Consider the following 16805-nt stretch of genomic DNA (forward strand, 5'->3'; position numbering starts at 1 on the left):
GAGTACAACCAAAGGAAACATAAAAGAATCAAATCATCAATATATCCAAACTTTCTCATTATCTATAGTTTTTCATAATTTTCATCAAACAACCACTAACGTCACCTATACCATCTAAGGTGGTAGAGGACGATCATTGTCAATTGGTCAAATTTTGTAGAGGTTGAATCCATGAGGAGCGAGATTTAGATTTTGAGTTCTATGGCTGTCAAGATTAGTAAAAAGATACCCGAAGTGTACACAACATAACATATAATGTAAAGTGTGTGGAGGGGGCTTGGTTTGGAATAGGATGTTATCAATATCATGTCACACAAATCACTACAATACTACTTTTGTTTTAGAATTCAATTTTTAGATGTATCTTGGGATTATGCCTATCTAAGGGTAAGTTGTGCATGGGACCATGATGGTTTGGTATAAGTTATATTTGTTGATAACATGGTAGGCTAGGTTAAATTCCTTGAGGATAGTTTGTTAAAAAGGACTCAAGAATGTCACTCCTTGACTCTTTCGAGTACCTAATGAGTGTATCAATAAAAGCCACCCAAAACCTCAATTGGGCATCTCTATTTCTAGAAAGAAGCCCATAACATAAACTACTCTCCATCTACCCTTATTATGAAGATGACAATAGAAAGTAAACTATATTCATGATCTTCCACTATTGTTTTGCCCCCAAATAGCCCTCTTTCAAGAAAGCTATGGGTTCCCAAAAGTTTACCCACATCCCACTTTCAAGGATGATGAGAGCTTACAAGAGTTTGGAGTTTTCACCCAACAAACCCATTTTGGGTATTTGGGGTTTTCACCCAAAAATCCCAATTTATTTAAACCAATAAATAATGAAATCCATACTTAGAAAACTAGTAATTACAAAAATACATCGTCACCCAAACAAAATTGCACCTTAGTCTAACATAATCCAAAAAATAGAGAATTTAGATACTTAAGGAATGAAAGAGAAAAAATATACAAATAAATTCATTCATGGCATCCATAACAATGGAGGATTAATAAAATCTGCAATTTACACTCAATTTCACCAATTTCCATTTGAAATTTTAACTACACAAATATTTCCCAAATTCTAAGGATCATCTCTTTTCAAATTCTTCAATCCTCCTCTCTTGCATAATGTCCTAAGGGACAAATAATTTTTCCTTATATGAGAATTGTAATTAGCTATATATTTTGACTAAACTACCCTTTATTATTAAACCCACTAACGCGATCTCTAACACTTGTCCGCAATCGTGGCTACCTCGATTGCTGACACTTATCCGCGATTGTAGCTACCGTGACTGCGGTCAGCACTCACGATCGTGGTATATTGACTTGCCTTGAATTTCCGCAATCGCGAACCTTAGACTGCAATCGTGATAAATGAGACTTGTTTTTGCTTCAGGTCTTTCAACTGCACTTGATTCTTTTTTGCTCTAATCTATATCTTTTTGTCTCATGACCTGTATGCCTATAAAATGTGGAAATTAGTGCCCTTAATAACAATTCTATCTCATTTATACATTTAAATCATGGTAATATACATGAAAGTTGAGTGATTATGAGTGATAAATACACCACTCATCAACACCCCCTACTTAAAGCTTTACTTATCCTCAAGAAACACTACCTCTTACCATGAAACAATGCACATCTATGCCTAAACTAGATGACCCAATGATCATAATGACTTCAACATGAGTACTACCATAAATAACTCTTCAAACATGGGCAAAACTATTTTCATGACACCCCTCAACATAAAATGCGATTTTCAAGGATGCAAAAGATTTCATATGGAAACCATATATCAATCACTAATACTCAAGAAGTGACTCATCTTTTGACTTCAACTACAATATACTCCTTTTGCCTCATTTTTCGATAGATAAAAAAATCACCCACCTCAACTTGTTCACATGCCTCCTCAAAAGAAAGAAAATTCTACACACCAAGTTATCAAATATGAAACAAGGAATTTAAGAGAAAAATAAACACTGTATCAATAAATCTCGATGTTATCAAGCGCCATGCCATAGGCTTGGCCCTAATTTCAATCGCCACTATAGTGAAAATACTTGGTTGGAAATCACAAAGGACTTTTTGAGATTGTAATGTTGGTTTTGGGTAGGGTAGGATATGTTTTAGGAAAAAATTTTCTATAACCTCCTTGAACTTCTTCATCACACTATTCCATCTAACTTTTGATCATCGGCCACTTCTTTTGTTTGTACTCTTTACACATGTTCGTTCTTTTTATTTCCTTGGATCACCCATTTTCTTTTCATTTCTTTTTCTTGCACCCTTTGTGCTTCTCTTTCCTTTGTGGGATCCTTTCTCTTTACTTATTCATTTGTTCTCACTATTTAAGCTCATAGGCACACACTTAAAATTTTGTGTCCTAAAGTTACCTCTTTCAATCATCACCACCCCCAACTTTGGCTTTTAGCCTCAAGTTGTAATTCTAAGTTCAAGAGGGTAGGCTTTAAAAGAGGAATAAAATTTGAAAGGCTCATGATTTACAATGTGTTAACCAAAGAAGAGTCAAAAGGCTCAAAGTGGGTGACTAGGGATAACAACTATGCAAGGGTGGACTTTTTAAACTAAAGTGGACTTCCAATGTCACAAAGATGGCCTAAGATCAACTCTCCTTCCAAGTATGATAAAAACTAGCCTTGAGGGGCTAATGGGGAAAGTTCTAGATAGTACAAGTACACATGATATTTGTACAAATTAGCTCACCACACATAGCATGAAAATTCGTAAAGGAGGATTAATTGCCCCTTCCGCTAGAGACAAAAATGGAGTATCTACCAATTTTCACAAGCCAAAATTTTATGGAGTCACAAAAGAGAAAAAAATTATTACAAGGTCGCTCATGTCCATGCCCTTAAATCTTGAAAATTTTTTATGGAGGGGGGAGGGGGTGTTTGCATTGCATTTGCACCATGCATAATTTACTAAATATGGAATCAACCCAAGACTTCATCTCATATTTTTACCTTCATACGGGCAAACCATACGGCTACTCAGACTTCTCCATAGGTATAAGTGTGATCCAAATTTCCAAATGCCACAGGTAGTTAAATTTCCCTTGCATTTATGAAACCTTGATGCCATGGGTACTCCCCTGCATCAATGACTCAAACCCAAAACAAAGCTAGTCTCACATACCTCCAACTTAGGTATCTGAAGTGCCCTCACTACAACATAATTAAGAAGGATAGAGGTTAGAAGGGACTTTCTTAAGAAATAAGCATAATAACCCCCTAACACTACGATCGCGGTATATACCTCCACAATCGCGGTCCTCAGATCACTATCGTAGTAATTGAGGCTGAAGTCCCCTATTTTTTCTTTGTTTTGGTTTCCTGCACAACTACTATTTTTCAGCTCTGTTTTTCCACTATCTTTCAAGCCATCAAACTTGAGTTAAAACATCTACAAAACATCAAAATAAGAAGAAATAAGTCAAGGATGGGTTTCCTCCCATCAAGCGCCTCATTTAATGTTGCAACATGACTCTCTTTCTTCACCACATAGCATTTTTGAAGAGAATAAACTCCACCTTGGCCACCACAAGGCCTTTCACATTTTAGTGCTTAACCATTTGGACATTTACTACAAACTTCTTTATTCCATGATCTTACAATTCAATGGCACCACTAGGGTAAACATTAGAAATCAGAAATGGCCCTGACTATTTAGAATGAAGCTTCCCCACAAAGAGTTTCAAATGAGAATTGTAAAGGAGTACATGCTCGCCGACATGGAATTACCATCTTAATATTCGAGCATCATGCCATTAATTCATTTTATCCTTTGTGGAACTCTAATAATCCTTGAGTCAGAGATCTTTAAATTCATGGAGTTTTGTGAGCCTCTCCTCGGAGGCTTCTCCCCAATTCATGTTCAACCTCTTTAAAACCCACAAGGATTTATGTTCAAGATCAACTAGAAAAATGACATGCCTTTCAAATACCAATTTTGGTAGGGTGACATGGAAATTGGGGTTTTATAGGCTATTCTTTAAGTCTAAAATGCCTCATCGAGATTTTTTGCTTAATTGGTTCGGCCTATGCTTACTATTTTCTCAAGTATTGCTTTTATTTCTCGATTTGAAACTTCAACTTGGCCACCATTTTGGGGTGATAGATGGTATCTACTTTGTGTTTAATCTCATACTTTTCAAGAAGGGACTCAAATACCCAATTAAAAAAATGTGAGCCTCTGTCAATTATGACGGCACACGAACTTCCAAACCTTGTAAAGATGTATTTTTTCGAATAGAAGGTAACAATTTTTCTCTTATTATTGGGAAGTGCTACAGATTCCACCCATTTAGAAACATAATCAACCACCACCAATATGTATTTATTTCCAAATGAGATTTCAAAGGGTACGTAAAGTCAATTCCCCACACATCAAAGAGTTCAACTTCAAGGTTTGGTTTGAGAGGCATCTCATGTCTTCTTGAAACACCACCTTGAAATTTACATTGGTGACATGATTTCACCTACTCCATGAAATCTCTATGCATGGAGGGACAATAATACCAACATTGAAGGATTTTACATCTGGTTCAAATCCCCCCATGGTGACCATCATTAGGTGAGGAGCAGTAAGCTTCAAGGATATCATTCATATAAACCTCTATAACACATTGCCTAATCACACAATCCATGCACTCCCAAAACAGTAATTGTTCATCCCAAAATATCTCTTTGCATCAAGTAAGAATTGCTTCTTTTGACGGTAGTTAATCCCCTCGAGAAGTATACCACTTGCCATAATGTTGGCGTAGTCGGCATACCAAGGTACACTATTCCCACACGAGACATGACCACCTTATCGGCAAGAGTATCATTAATTTTAATTTCTCCATGCCTTTCATGATTACCTTCAAGATGCGACATATGTTCGGCCACTTGTCTTTCATACCCCTTTCGATCCTTTATCTCAAAGTTAAATTCTTGCAAGAGTAAAATCCATCTAATAAGGCATGAATTTTCTTACTTATTTTCCATGGGGTACTTAAGGGCGGCATGATCCGTGTGCACTACTGCTTTCATTCCTAACAAGTAGGCACAAATTTGGTTAAAAGTATATACAACTGCCAATAACTCTTATTCGATAATAGTATAGTTGCGTTGAGAATCATTCAAGGCACTGCTTACATAATAAATTGGATGTAAGAGTTTCTCTTTCTAGATAACCTAACATCATACTCAGTGAAATCCCACTTGTATCATATATTACTTCAACAGGAGATGACCAATCTGGAGCTACGATGATTGGGTTCAAAATAAGCAACGCCTTGAGATGCTCAAAAGATTTTAAGCATACCTCATGAAAATTAAATTTTGTCTCCTTATCAAGGAGTTTTCACATGGGATGAGCTATTTTTGAAAAATCGTTGATAAAACAATGATTAAACCTAATATGTCAAAGAAAACTCTAAACACACTTTACGTAAATTGGGGTATTAACTTGGCAATTATCTCCACCTTTACTTGATCGACTTGTATACCTTTCCCAATATTTTATGTGCCGAGATAATACCCTCTTTGACCATGAAATGACATTTTCCCTAATTTAGGGCAAGGTTGGTTTCCGTGCATCTCTCAAGCAACTTGCTTAGATGCTCAATACATGAGTCGAACGAGTTTCTCACATCTAAGAAATCATCCATAAAGACCTCCATTGAGTCTTCGACCACATTCGCAAAGATTGAGTTCATGAGTTCAACTTCTGGTAATCCATTCATACTCATCATCTTATGACTGGTCGGATGGGGATAAGATCATTATTTTCATTCCCAACTATCATAATGCCACCTTTCTTTGGGACACATTATACTGAACCCACCCTAGTGCTATTTTATATTGGATAGATTACTCCTACATCAAGATATTTTGTGTTCTCTTTCTTTACCACCTGTTGGATGGGTTGATTTAGACTTCTTTAATGTTCCACATTTGGTACATATCTTGCTATAGCATGATTTAGTTTGAAAAAATGTCTGGGACTATCCCTATGATGTCTGCAATTATCCATCTAATGCCTTAGATGAACCTTTTCACCAACAACTTCAAAGCTTCCACTTAAGAGGGGCCAAGGTCACTTTCATTGATGATGGGTAATGTGTCTCTGTTACCTAAGAACACATATTTAAGATTTGGTGGAAAAGGATTTAGTTTAATTTTTAGTGACTCGAGAATAGATGGTTTTCAGGTGGTCTCTTATGACTTTTTAAGATTAAGATACAACTTTACCGGGTTCTTGGTATAGAATCCAATTCCCATTAAAGATTCAACTACCTCATCAAATTCTTCCACTTCTTCCCCTTTATAATTCCATAATACTCCTACAAAAGGATCATCCAATAAGCTCACATTGATATGATTTGTCACCTCTCCATCAATGATATGAATTACTAAGATGACTGGCAAGTCCATTCGTTGTTTCATTGATTTACATATGTTGAAAGACGCTTCCTTGTTATTCAACTGAAAATTCATCTGGCCAGATTCTACATCTACCAAAGCCTTCCTAGTGTTTAAGAATGGCCTCCTGAGAATTATACGAAAGTCAATATCCATTGGACAATCCGAGATCAAAAAATTAGATGGGAAGATGACTCGATCATCTTTAACTAGAATATTTTGAAGAACTCTGATTGGCTTTTTGATGGAATGGTCGGCCATGAGCAATTTTATCATGGTAGGTAGTGGCTTTGCTAATCTGAGCTTGTGGAATGTGGCATATGGCATTAGGTTTACACTTTCTCCAAGGTCACATAATTCTTTTGCAAACTTGAGCAATCCGATGGTGCATGTAATTGTAAAAGTTTTGGGGTCGTTATTTTTTTTGCCAATATGCTTGACATTATGGCACTACAATGATGCATTATTTCTCTTGTTTTATTTTACACTAGCCGCTTCTTAGATGTAAAATCCTACACAAATTTAGAATACCCCAGCATATCTTGCAAAGCCTCAACTAGAGGAATATTTATGGATAGGGTACCAAATTTATCAAATAGCTTGTTGAACTTTCCATTTTCTCCCTTCGGTGAGAACTTTTTAGGGAAAGGGGAGGTATAGTGCTTGATGACATAGAGATAATTTGACACTCATTTACCTTTGACTTTTCAATCACAATTCCACTTGTTATTGGCTCATCATTATTTTATCTTTTTCACCTTGCCTTCGTTTGATCATTCTCTTCTTTTCCACCGGCGTTCTTAAGCTCCATACTATTTCTGAAACCTTTTTCATCTTGAGTGTCCATAATATTTGTTACCTTCCCACTTGGCATTTCCTTATTTTTGGTCTCCATAAGATACACCAATATTTGATTCAACCTTTCCTCTAGTTGTTGGATGGTGGTTGAGTAGGACTCAATCATTTGGTAGAGCATAGATAAATCATATCGCATTTTCTACACCATTTTGTTTGTCCCCTCAATAGAAAATAAGATCTAAGCCAAAATTTCTTCATTGATGCACCCTTCTCTTTTAGATTGTGTAATGCTTTGACTTTCATGGTTCCGACATTGATTCCCGTCTTTCCCTTAAGTGTCAAGGTGGAAATCCTCCGTTTGTTTAGGTAAGACACTCAATTTTTCAACATCTATCTCTTCCATTGCATTTCCATATGGCTTAGTCTCTATTGTATTTATCACATTTATGCTTTCAATTTGGGCTTCCAAAATTTAATTCATAGAGTGCTCAAGGTGTGACATTCCCTTGATCATGTTTGCATATTTTTATTACATTTGAACTTTTCCATTATGGTAGACAAAGGATGAGGAGGGAGCCCCCATGGCCACCTCGGAATCATTTATGTCCCATCCCTAGATGAATTTGCTAATTGATCCAACACCTTTGATGTTACCCCATATGGTGATTTAATGAGCAATCCACCAGATGCATTGTTTACAATCACTTTGTTAAGTTCGTCCAATGCCATATAAAAGATTTGGAGAAGCATCTTCTCTGGAATCTCATGGTAAGGATATTTCAAGAGTTTCTCCTTGAATCTTCCCCAAGCTTTATACCACGGTTCTTCATAGAATTTACAGAAATTAATGATTTTATCCCACAATTGAAACATCTTTGAAGGTGGGAATTATTGACTTAAGAAATCCTTGATATGACTTATCCATGAGGTGATAGAACTTGCAAGAAAGGATCTTAGCAATAGCACAACCATTCCCATTAGAGAGAACTAGGCGCAATCGTATAGACTCTTAGGATATGTGTGTTATATCAAAGGGTGCACAAACCTCCACAAATTTCTTCAAGTGCAAATTCAGGTCCTCATGTGCTTTACCTCCAAAAAGTCCTTTCAAATAAAGAAATTGAAGCATCACGCCTATGGCATCAAATACTCTATTTCCATTGGTGGGTGGGATGTGGATTGCAATTTTATGCTCATTGGTGTCAAGATAATCCAAACCATCTATAGACTTATGGCTATTCGGGAGAAATATTTGAGTACCTTTTCAAAAATGAAAAATAACAATGAATTTAAATCAAAATTACCATGGGTATACCCAAAGTAACTTTCAACACCACACTAGTGAAATCTAGATTTCACTCCCCGACAACGACGCCATTTTGATAATGCTCACCTATACCATCTAAAGTGGTAGATGGCATTCATTGTTAATAGCTCAACTTTTGTTAAGGTTGAATCCATAAGGAGCGAGATTTAGTCTTCGAGTCCTATGGGTGTCAAGATTACTAAGAAGATACTCGAAGTGTACCCAACATAACATATAATGTAAAATGATGGGTGGGTGGGGTTTAGTTTGGAATAGGATGTTATCAATATCAAGTCACTCAATTCACTACAATACTACTTTTGTTTTAGAATTCAATTTTTGGAGGGATCTTCAGATGATGTCTACCTATGGGCAAGTTATGCATGGGACCATGATGGTTTGGTATAAGTTCTAATTGTTGATAACATGGTAGGCTAGGTTAAAATTCCTTGAGGCTAGCTTGTCAACAAGGCATCAAAGATGTCACTCCTTGACTCTTTTGAGCACCTAACGAGTGTCTCAATAAAAACCACCTAAAACCTCAATTCGGCTCCCTATTTCTAGGAAGATGCCCATGACATAACCTACTCTTCATCTTCTTCGACCCTACCAAAGCAGCTTTTTTTATTTACATAGTGAAGTCACTCCGATTTGTATATGGCTTGATGCTCAAAAGTCTGCATCTTTCCCCTAGTAACAACATCACATTCAACTTCTATCGTGGGATACTAGTCTCATACGAGAGCTATGCTAGTAGTATATCCAGCATATCAAAGGATTATGATAGTCATTATGTCTAGTGGAAGAAATTCAGGTACAAGATCTTGGAATTTCCTGAAGGACATTCTTTCAAATACCTAATGAGTGTATCAATAAAAACCACCCAAAACCTCAATTGGGCTCCTTATTTCTAGGAAGATTCCCATGACATAACCTACTCTCTATTTACCCTTATTTTGAAGATGGCAATAGAAAGTAAGCTATATTCATGATTATGTACTATTGCTTTAGCCCCCTATAGCACTCTTTCTAGGAATCGATAGGTTCCCAAAAGTTCACCCACATCTCTCTTTCAAGGATGATGAGAGCTTTCAAGAGTTTTGGGTTTTCACCCAACAAACCCATTTTGGGTATTTGGGGTTTTGACCCACAAATCCCAACTTATTTAAAGAAAGAAAGAATGGAATCCATAAACAACAACTAAAAATTACACAAACACATCATCACCCAAACATAATTGCACCTTAGTCTAACATAATCCCAAGAATAGAGAATTTAGTGACTCATGAAATTACAGAAAAGAAATAGAATAAGAAATTCATTCATGGCATCCATAACAATGGAGGATAAATAAAATCTTCACTTTACACTTCAATCTCACCAATTTCTACTTGAAATTTTAACTACACAAATGTTTCATGAATTCTAGGGTTCACCTAATTTCAAATTCTTTAATGCTCTTTTCTTGCATAATGTCCCAAGGGATAAAGAATTTAGCCTTATATGGGAATTGGAATCAGCTATGTATTTTTACTGAACTTCCCTTGATCATTAAACACACTAGCCGCGATCGCTGACACTTGTCCGCGATTGCGGCTACTGCGACAGCAGTCAGCACTCGCGATTATGTCATATTGACCTGTCTTGACTGGCTGCGATTGTGGCCTTCAAACCACGATCACGGTAAATGAGGTTTGTATCTTCTCCCGTTCTTCCATCTGAACTTCTTTTCTCCTTTTGATTCTTTTTAGCTCCAATCCACATTTTCCCGTTTCATAACCTGTATGCATGCAAAATGTGGAAATAATGCCCTAAATCAAAATTCTATCTCATTTATACATTCAAATCATGGTAATGTGCACGAAAGTTAAGTTCTTATGAGAGGTTAATACACCACTCATCAATAATCATCATCAATATTTGTAATTGGATAACATATACTAGTATACTCATAACCGTAACCATACCATCGCATAGGCATCTATCTCGTCATTACACCTTATTCACTCATTATTAGCAAGACAATTCTTATTACTAAACCAACTACTCTCTAATCATCATAAATCTTCAATTATTATCTATCCGTATTTTATGACATAATCACTATTCACGGGCCATCAGCTAACCATTATTCACCAGCTAGACAATATCGAGCATCTAATCAAGATTCACCACTAGACCATATTCGCTAAATAACAAATATTTATTTCTAGCCACCATAATTCAGCTATCCACCATCTATGAAAATCCCACCAAATACCATTTATTCACTATCCACTTATCAACTATCACCCTTTATTAACTAGCATCATTAATCCATAAATCCTCATTTAATAACTAATCAACATCATAAACCTAGTCATCAATAGCAACTAATCATCATCATCACTAAACCCATTATCACTAACCACCATAATGAAATAATCATCATTATTTGTAGCCATTAATTCCACCAGTCCTCTTTATCATAAAGGTTCACAAATCCACTAGTCAATATTAGCTAGTTAAGTAATATCCACCACAAAGCATCTTTCATCCTTAAATTACCAACTATGCCACTTTAACCTTAACTAATTAGGAGATTATAACCGACATTTCTAATATAAATATTATAACCAACTGCACAAGAGCATAAATAAATATATAATTGCGATAAATAGGGCTATCCAAATTTGAACCGGTAGTTGTATACATTGGCATAACAATAATCATCCTCTGACCTTGCCGAGCATTATCATATCATCATGGTATCCTCCATCAATGCTGAGTATTAATATAACATCAAAATATACTCCGATTGCAATGGGTATCATCATATCATCACAATATCATTCGGCTGCATTAGGTATCATCATATTCTCCGGCCTTGCCGGGTATCATCATATCCTCCGACCTTGCCGAGTATCATTATCTTATCAAAATATCCTCTGGACTTGTAGGGAATCAATATAACATCACAATATCCTCCATCCTTATCGGGTATCAATATATCATCATAATACGTAAATTAATATCATTAATAAATAACAAGGCCCAAGAGGGCTAAATTAAATAACAAGCCCACGAGGGCTAATTCAAATGACAAGCCCCATGAGGTCTAAAGTAAATGACAAGCCGATGAGGGATAAAGTAAATAAATATAAAGGAGAAGTGAAGAAGAGAATACCTTCATAATCCAACGCTTATCATTAATGTCACTTTATCAATAGATATATGTAATGTGAATAATATATCTTATCATCGGGTTTTTCCTAGAACTTATTACAAGTGGCAAAAGCATTAGCATACGGATCATATAAGGAAGTATCATGAGTATAAGCATAATATATAGAATATATTTACATATATTCAACAAGCATGCCTTCTAGCACCATTAACATCATCTTTTCCAATATCGATATTAAGAAAGATTTTCAATTCGATTTATTAGCATAATTATTAAGAATAATCCTAACTTGGGCAGTAATATAATCAACGGCCCAAAAACTAGCTAAAAATGGCTTAATCAATGATGTATCATGGGTTAATCAAGGGCTCATCATTTCATAATCCATAATCTAGTCATTTAGACCATGAGCATAACCCTAAGCGACATCATGAACAATGGGCCATTATTAGCATATTCATCGGCCTACTATTGGCCTAAAGATAATTTATAATTAGGAGGAAAAAGGGCTAAAGCATGAAATAATGTATAGCTTATTCATAATGAGGTCCGTAATATCATTTATGTCTTAGGACATATTATAGTCAACGACTCATTTAATAGAACGTTCATTTCCCCAAACAATAGTTAATTAGAATAATATAACTAATAACTTGAGATAAACTTTATCCAATAAGGCATACAAGGCATAATCCCTTGGGTATTATTCTCAATGCCATTCTGCATAAACAACATATACCAAGAATAATCAATATTGCCTCAAAGGGGCAATCTTTATTCAATTACTAAGCGTAAGGGTTCAAGAGAACTAATCATAACTCTTACCTTAATGTGGGTCAACGAGACCACTTCTAAATCCCCGAAATGCATTCTAAGTCAATTTATACCCAGGACTAGGTTAAAGTATTTAAAACAACTCTTAGATGTAAAGCAAGCCACCATAAGCCCTAAGGTAGATATTCTCACTCAAGAACTTTTATAAAATCCAATAGAACTAAGGCAACCTCCTCTTGGATTAGAAACTATGGAAAACTTACTCTAAATATGATCAACTTTAGCAGTTCACCTAAGATTGAGTATTCTACGGCATTCTCTTTCTATGAATGAGTAATGAAGTCTATTACTCATAAATAACGGGAAACAAGTCAAGCCTTTCAACTCTATGTTTCACATAGCCTAAAAGGGTCCAATTAACCCACGTCTTACATCTCATCAATTCAACACTTAAAACCTATCCCAATAAAACAAGATTTCACAATTGTACTATAATATAGCTCAATATAACGAGTTAACCAAGCCTACCTCCAATATGAAGTATGCTCAACAATCCACTAAACCTTTACTTTTCCCCTTTATGAAGCTTATTCAAGGTGTCAAGCTATCAAAAACACAATCTGCACGTCATTACGAGAACATCGATACCCATATTTCACCACTGTACTTCAGGTTCAAAAATGACATTAAAACCCTCAGTGGGTATTACGTATGGAAAAAATGTTTTCGAGATCAACCCAATGTTCATACCCTATTAGGGAATCATAATCCTAAAGAAACAAGTGAAAACCAAGCTTATTTGAGCCAAAATCATGCCCTTAAGGTAATTGGGTTTTTTCTCAAATAATCAAGAAATTAAAGCTTGAAAATGAAGGATTCTTACCACGAATCCATTGTTAATCATGAAAATATATGTTAAAAAAGATTCCAACTCACACTCAAGACTACAAATGAAGTTAACACATCATTCTAGGGTTTCTTGGTTTCAAGGAGAAGTGAAAAATGCCAAATTCACGACTAAGGGGCCTATTTATAGCCCCTCTAGGCATGGAGGTGCCATGATCGCCATGATAGGGGCCACAATGGCCATGCCGCGATCGCCATATTGTGGGCTACGGTCCCAATGCTTTGCTACCGTCAAAGTGAAAACTAGTTTTTGACCTCCAAAACTCAGTTAAACTCTGATTTTTGCAAATTAACTATCTAACCCCACTAAAATCAATGCTCCGAACGTAATGGTGAAGATGGATTTTCCATCCAAGGTAGTTTAGACCAATTATAGGCCCCATACCTAAATTATTGATTTTTCAACTTTTCGACCAATTGGTCGAATGAGCTTAGATGTGTTGATACCTGAAGCAGGTGAGGATACAAGGCCTTCATATCAATATTAATCTCCCAAGTGCCCTCTTCCACTGGGTGGTGCCTCTGCTGAACCTTGACAACTAGAATTTTTCTGGTGCACAATCGTCTCACATCACTAGCCAAAGTAAGCACAGGTTCCTCAATAGGGTCAAACTCTTATCCAACTGGACAGAGTGCTATCTAAGCATATGAGAAGGATCAGGACTAAATCACTGCAACATAGAGTAATGGAAAAATTGATTAACTGCAGCAAAATCCAGAGGTAAAGCCAACTCATGAGCTACCTTATCGATAATGTAGTGAATCTCGAACTAAGCTTACCCTTCCTCCCGAACCTTATCAAACCCTTCATGGGCAAAACCTAAAGGAATACACGATCTCCAACTCCAAATCTTAAGGCATGAAGCCAAGGTCTGCATAGTCCTTCTTCCTACTCTGATCCACTCTTAGTCTATCCTGAATCACCCTAATGCTATCTAATAACTCCTAAAGCATATTCACATCATGGGGGTCTACCCTCGGAAGTCTCAACTCATCTAACCAGAGAACGACATATCCTACCATACAAAGAATCAAATAAAACTCTGAAAACATTGCTGCACCTTGAAGCTAGTCAAACAAAGCATCAATGCGAGGCATAGGATCACAATTTTTCACCGTTATCTTACTAAGCTACCTATAGTCAATACACATATTCAATAAGACATCTTTATTCTTCATGAACAATATAGGAGAACATAAAAGGGACACACTTGGTCTAATAAAACCCTTACCAATAAGACCTTGAAGCTCAGAATTTAGCTCCTTAAGCTCGACAAAAGCCGCATGGTAAGGTACCATAAAAATAGGTTGGGTGCTAGGGTTGTGGTCAATAGCTAACTCAATCTCATGGTCAGAGGGAATACAAGACGAGTCGATAGGGAACACATCAGGAAACTTACAAAAAATAAGAATAGATTCAAGGAACAGACTCTCAAAACTAGCATCGCAATCATAAGCGAGATAACACTTGCAACCCTAAGAGATAAGTCTCCTTACAAGAGAATAAGATATCATACCTATTGGCTCGTAGCTAATCGCTCTGTTTAGTATGATTGAGGGTATGTCGGGCATGCTAAGGTAACAATATTAGTAAAATAGTCTATGACTGTATGATAATGAAATAATTAGCCCATGCCTAAAATTACATCAAAATCCACCATATCGAGAATAATAAGCCAACATAAGTATAACATATCTAACAGTCATAACATATGATTTGAATACTCAATCCATAACTAAAGAATCACCCATGAAAGTAGATACACACGATGACATGTATAATAAATCAATAAACAACTCAAATCGTGTACATAATAAGCAAATATAGAAGAATAAGTGGATCTGAGATCAAATAAACCAAGGGCTGACAGGAAGCACACAAAAAATCATACCTGTAACTATAGCATCCATTGTCTGAGCCTCGAGTCTAGTAGGTACTACATACAATTGACCACGCCTGCCTCCTAGCTAGACACCTAACGGACCTCTTGTCTTTCCTGTCTAAGAACCTCCTTGAGTACCCTGGAAATCACCCCTACAACCATGAGAACCACCTCTAGCTAAGGGGTAAACTGATCTAATATAGGGGAAACTCTAAGATGAAGCAATAATCTCCCCACAAAAAGGACACTCTCGAGAATAGTGACTATGGACCCTATAACTATATAACATTGCATTTGAAAAACCAGAACCAACAGATCCGGCTGACCTAGAATGACCACCACGTCTAGACTGACCATAAAATAAACCCCTCAAAGACTGACCATTGCCCTTACTAGGGCGATATTTAGCACTAGATTAACCTCCATTGTAATTGAAAAAGCTTTCTAAACTAGTCAGCTAGGGTAACTCTGAGGATGAAAGATAGACATGGATAATACAAAGAATGAGGACTATCACCTTTAAATTGAGAACCATTTTGGCTTCCACCAAATATGCTTTTAAATTTGGGCCTCTTATTATGGCCCTTATGACCCTCACTATGTATCTCCTCCATCACTCTAGCATTATACAAAACCTTAGCAAAAGTCCTACTCATAATGACCAAACTCTGAGTTAACAAGTAGAAGGGAAATCCCACCATTCTGATAACCCAACGAACTCTTTTATAATCAAAAGTCTAAAAGGAAGTAGTAGAATAAGAAACCATTGGCTGAGAAAATACCAACTGAGAAACTACTGGTACAAGAGCATCCTCAACTGTGGGAGTTACAGCTATAGGCTACGCCCCTGCCCTCATACCTCTCCGATCTATAGACTATGCACCATCACTTGACACTCTATAAATCAAATCCAATAGATGAACCAATGAATCTCTGAATAATAAAGAGGGGAAAAAACCTAGTGGAGACTAGGCTGGTCCCTAGCCCACTATTGGATGTGGTGAAAGAATCTTGGCTTCATGCACAAGAGTAGGGTCTGGGGATGGAGACCTATCCTGGCCTCAAACAGGGGACAGGTCTCTAGGTTATCCATGACCCCTAGGTCATCTATGACTAACAGGAGGATCCTTAGGCTCAATCTCGGGGCCTTCATCGCATCTAGCGGTAGCATATCTCCTGGCCATGTGTGAAAGAGTAAAGTCAAAGGAATATTCTTCTAACCAACTTATATTCTTAGCACGATATGAGTGAAAGAAGTGAAAAATCCTAAAAATGACCTATAGCCTCCAGAATATAGGAAACAGATGTCAACGTTCCAATCAGCAAGACTCTACTAGACATTTGCTCTTGTACCAACAATATCAGCGAAACCTAGGCACTGATACCAATTTGTCACGACCCGATTTACAAGTTTTGATGGAACCTACTGTAACCCGCAAGTAGGTAAGAAAATACTTCAAACAATAGATAATGAAATGATTTAATTGGGTAAGGAATCTCTAACTAGGCCATTAATCAACTAA

The sequence above is a fragment of the Capsicum annuum genome, chromosome 5 (genome assembly GCF_002878395.1).
Source record: "Capsicum annuum cultivar UCD-10X-F1 chromosome 5, UCD10Xv1.1, whole genome shotgun sequence".
Classification (NCBI taxonomy): domain Eukaryota; kingdom Viridiplantae; phylum Streptophyta; class Magnoliopsida; order Solanales; family Solanaceae; genus Capsicum; species Capsicum annuum.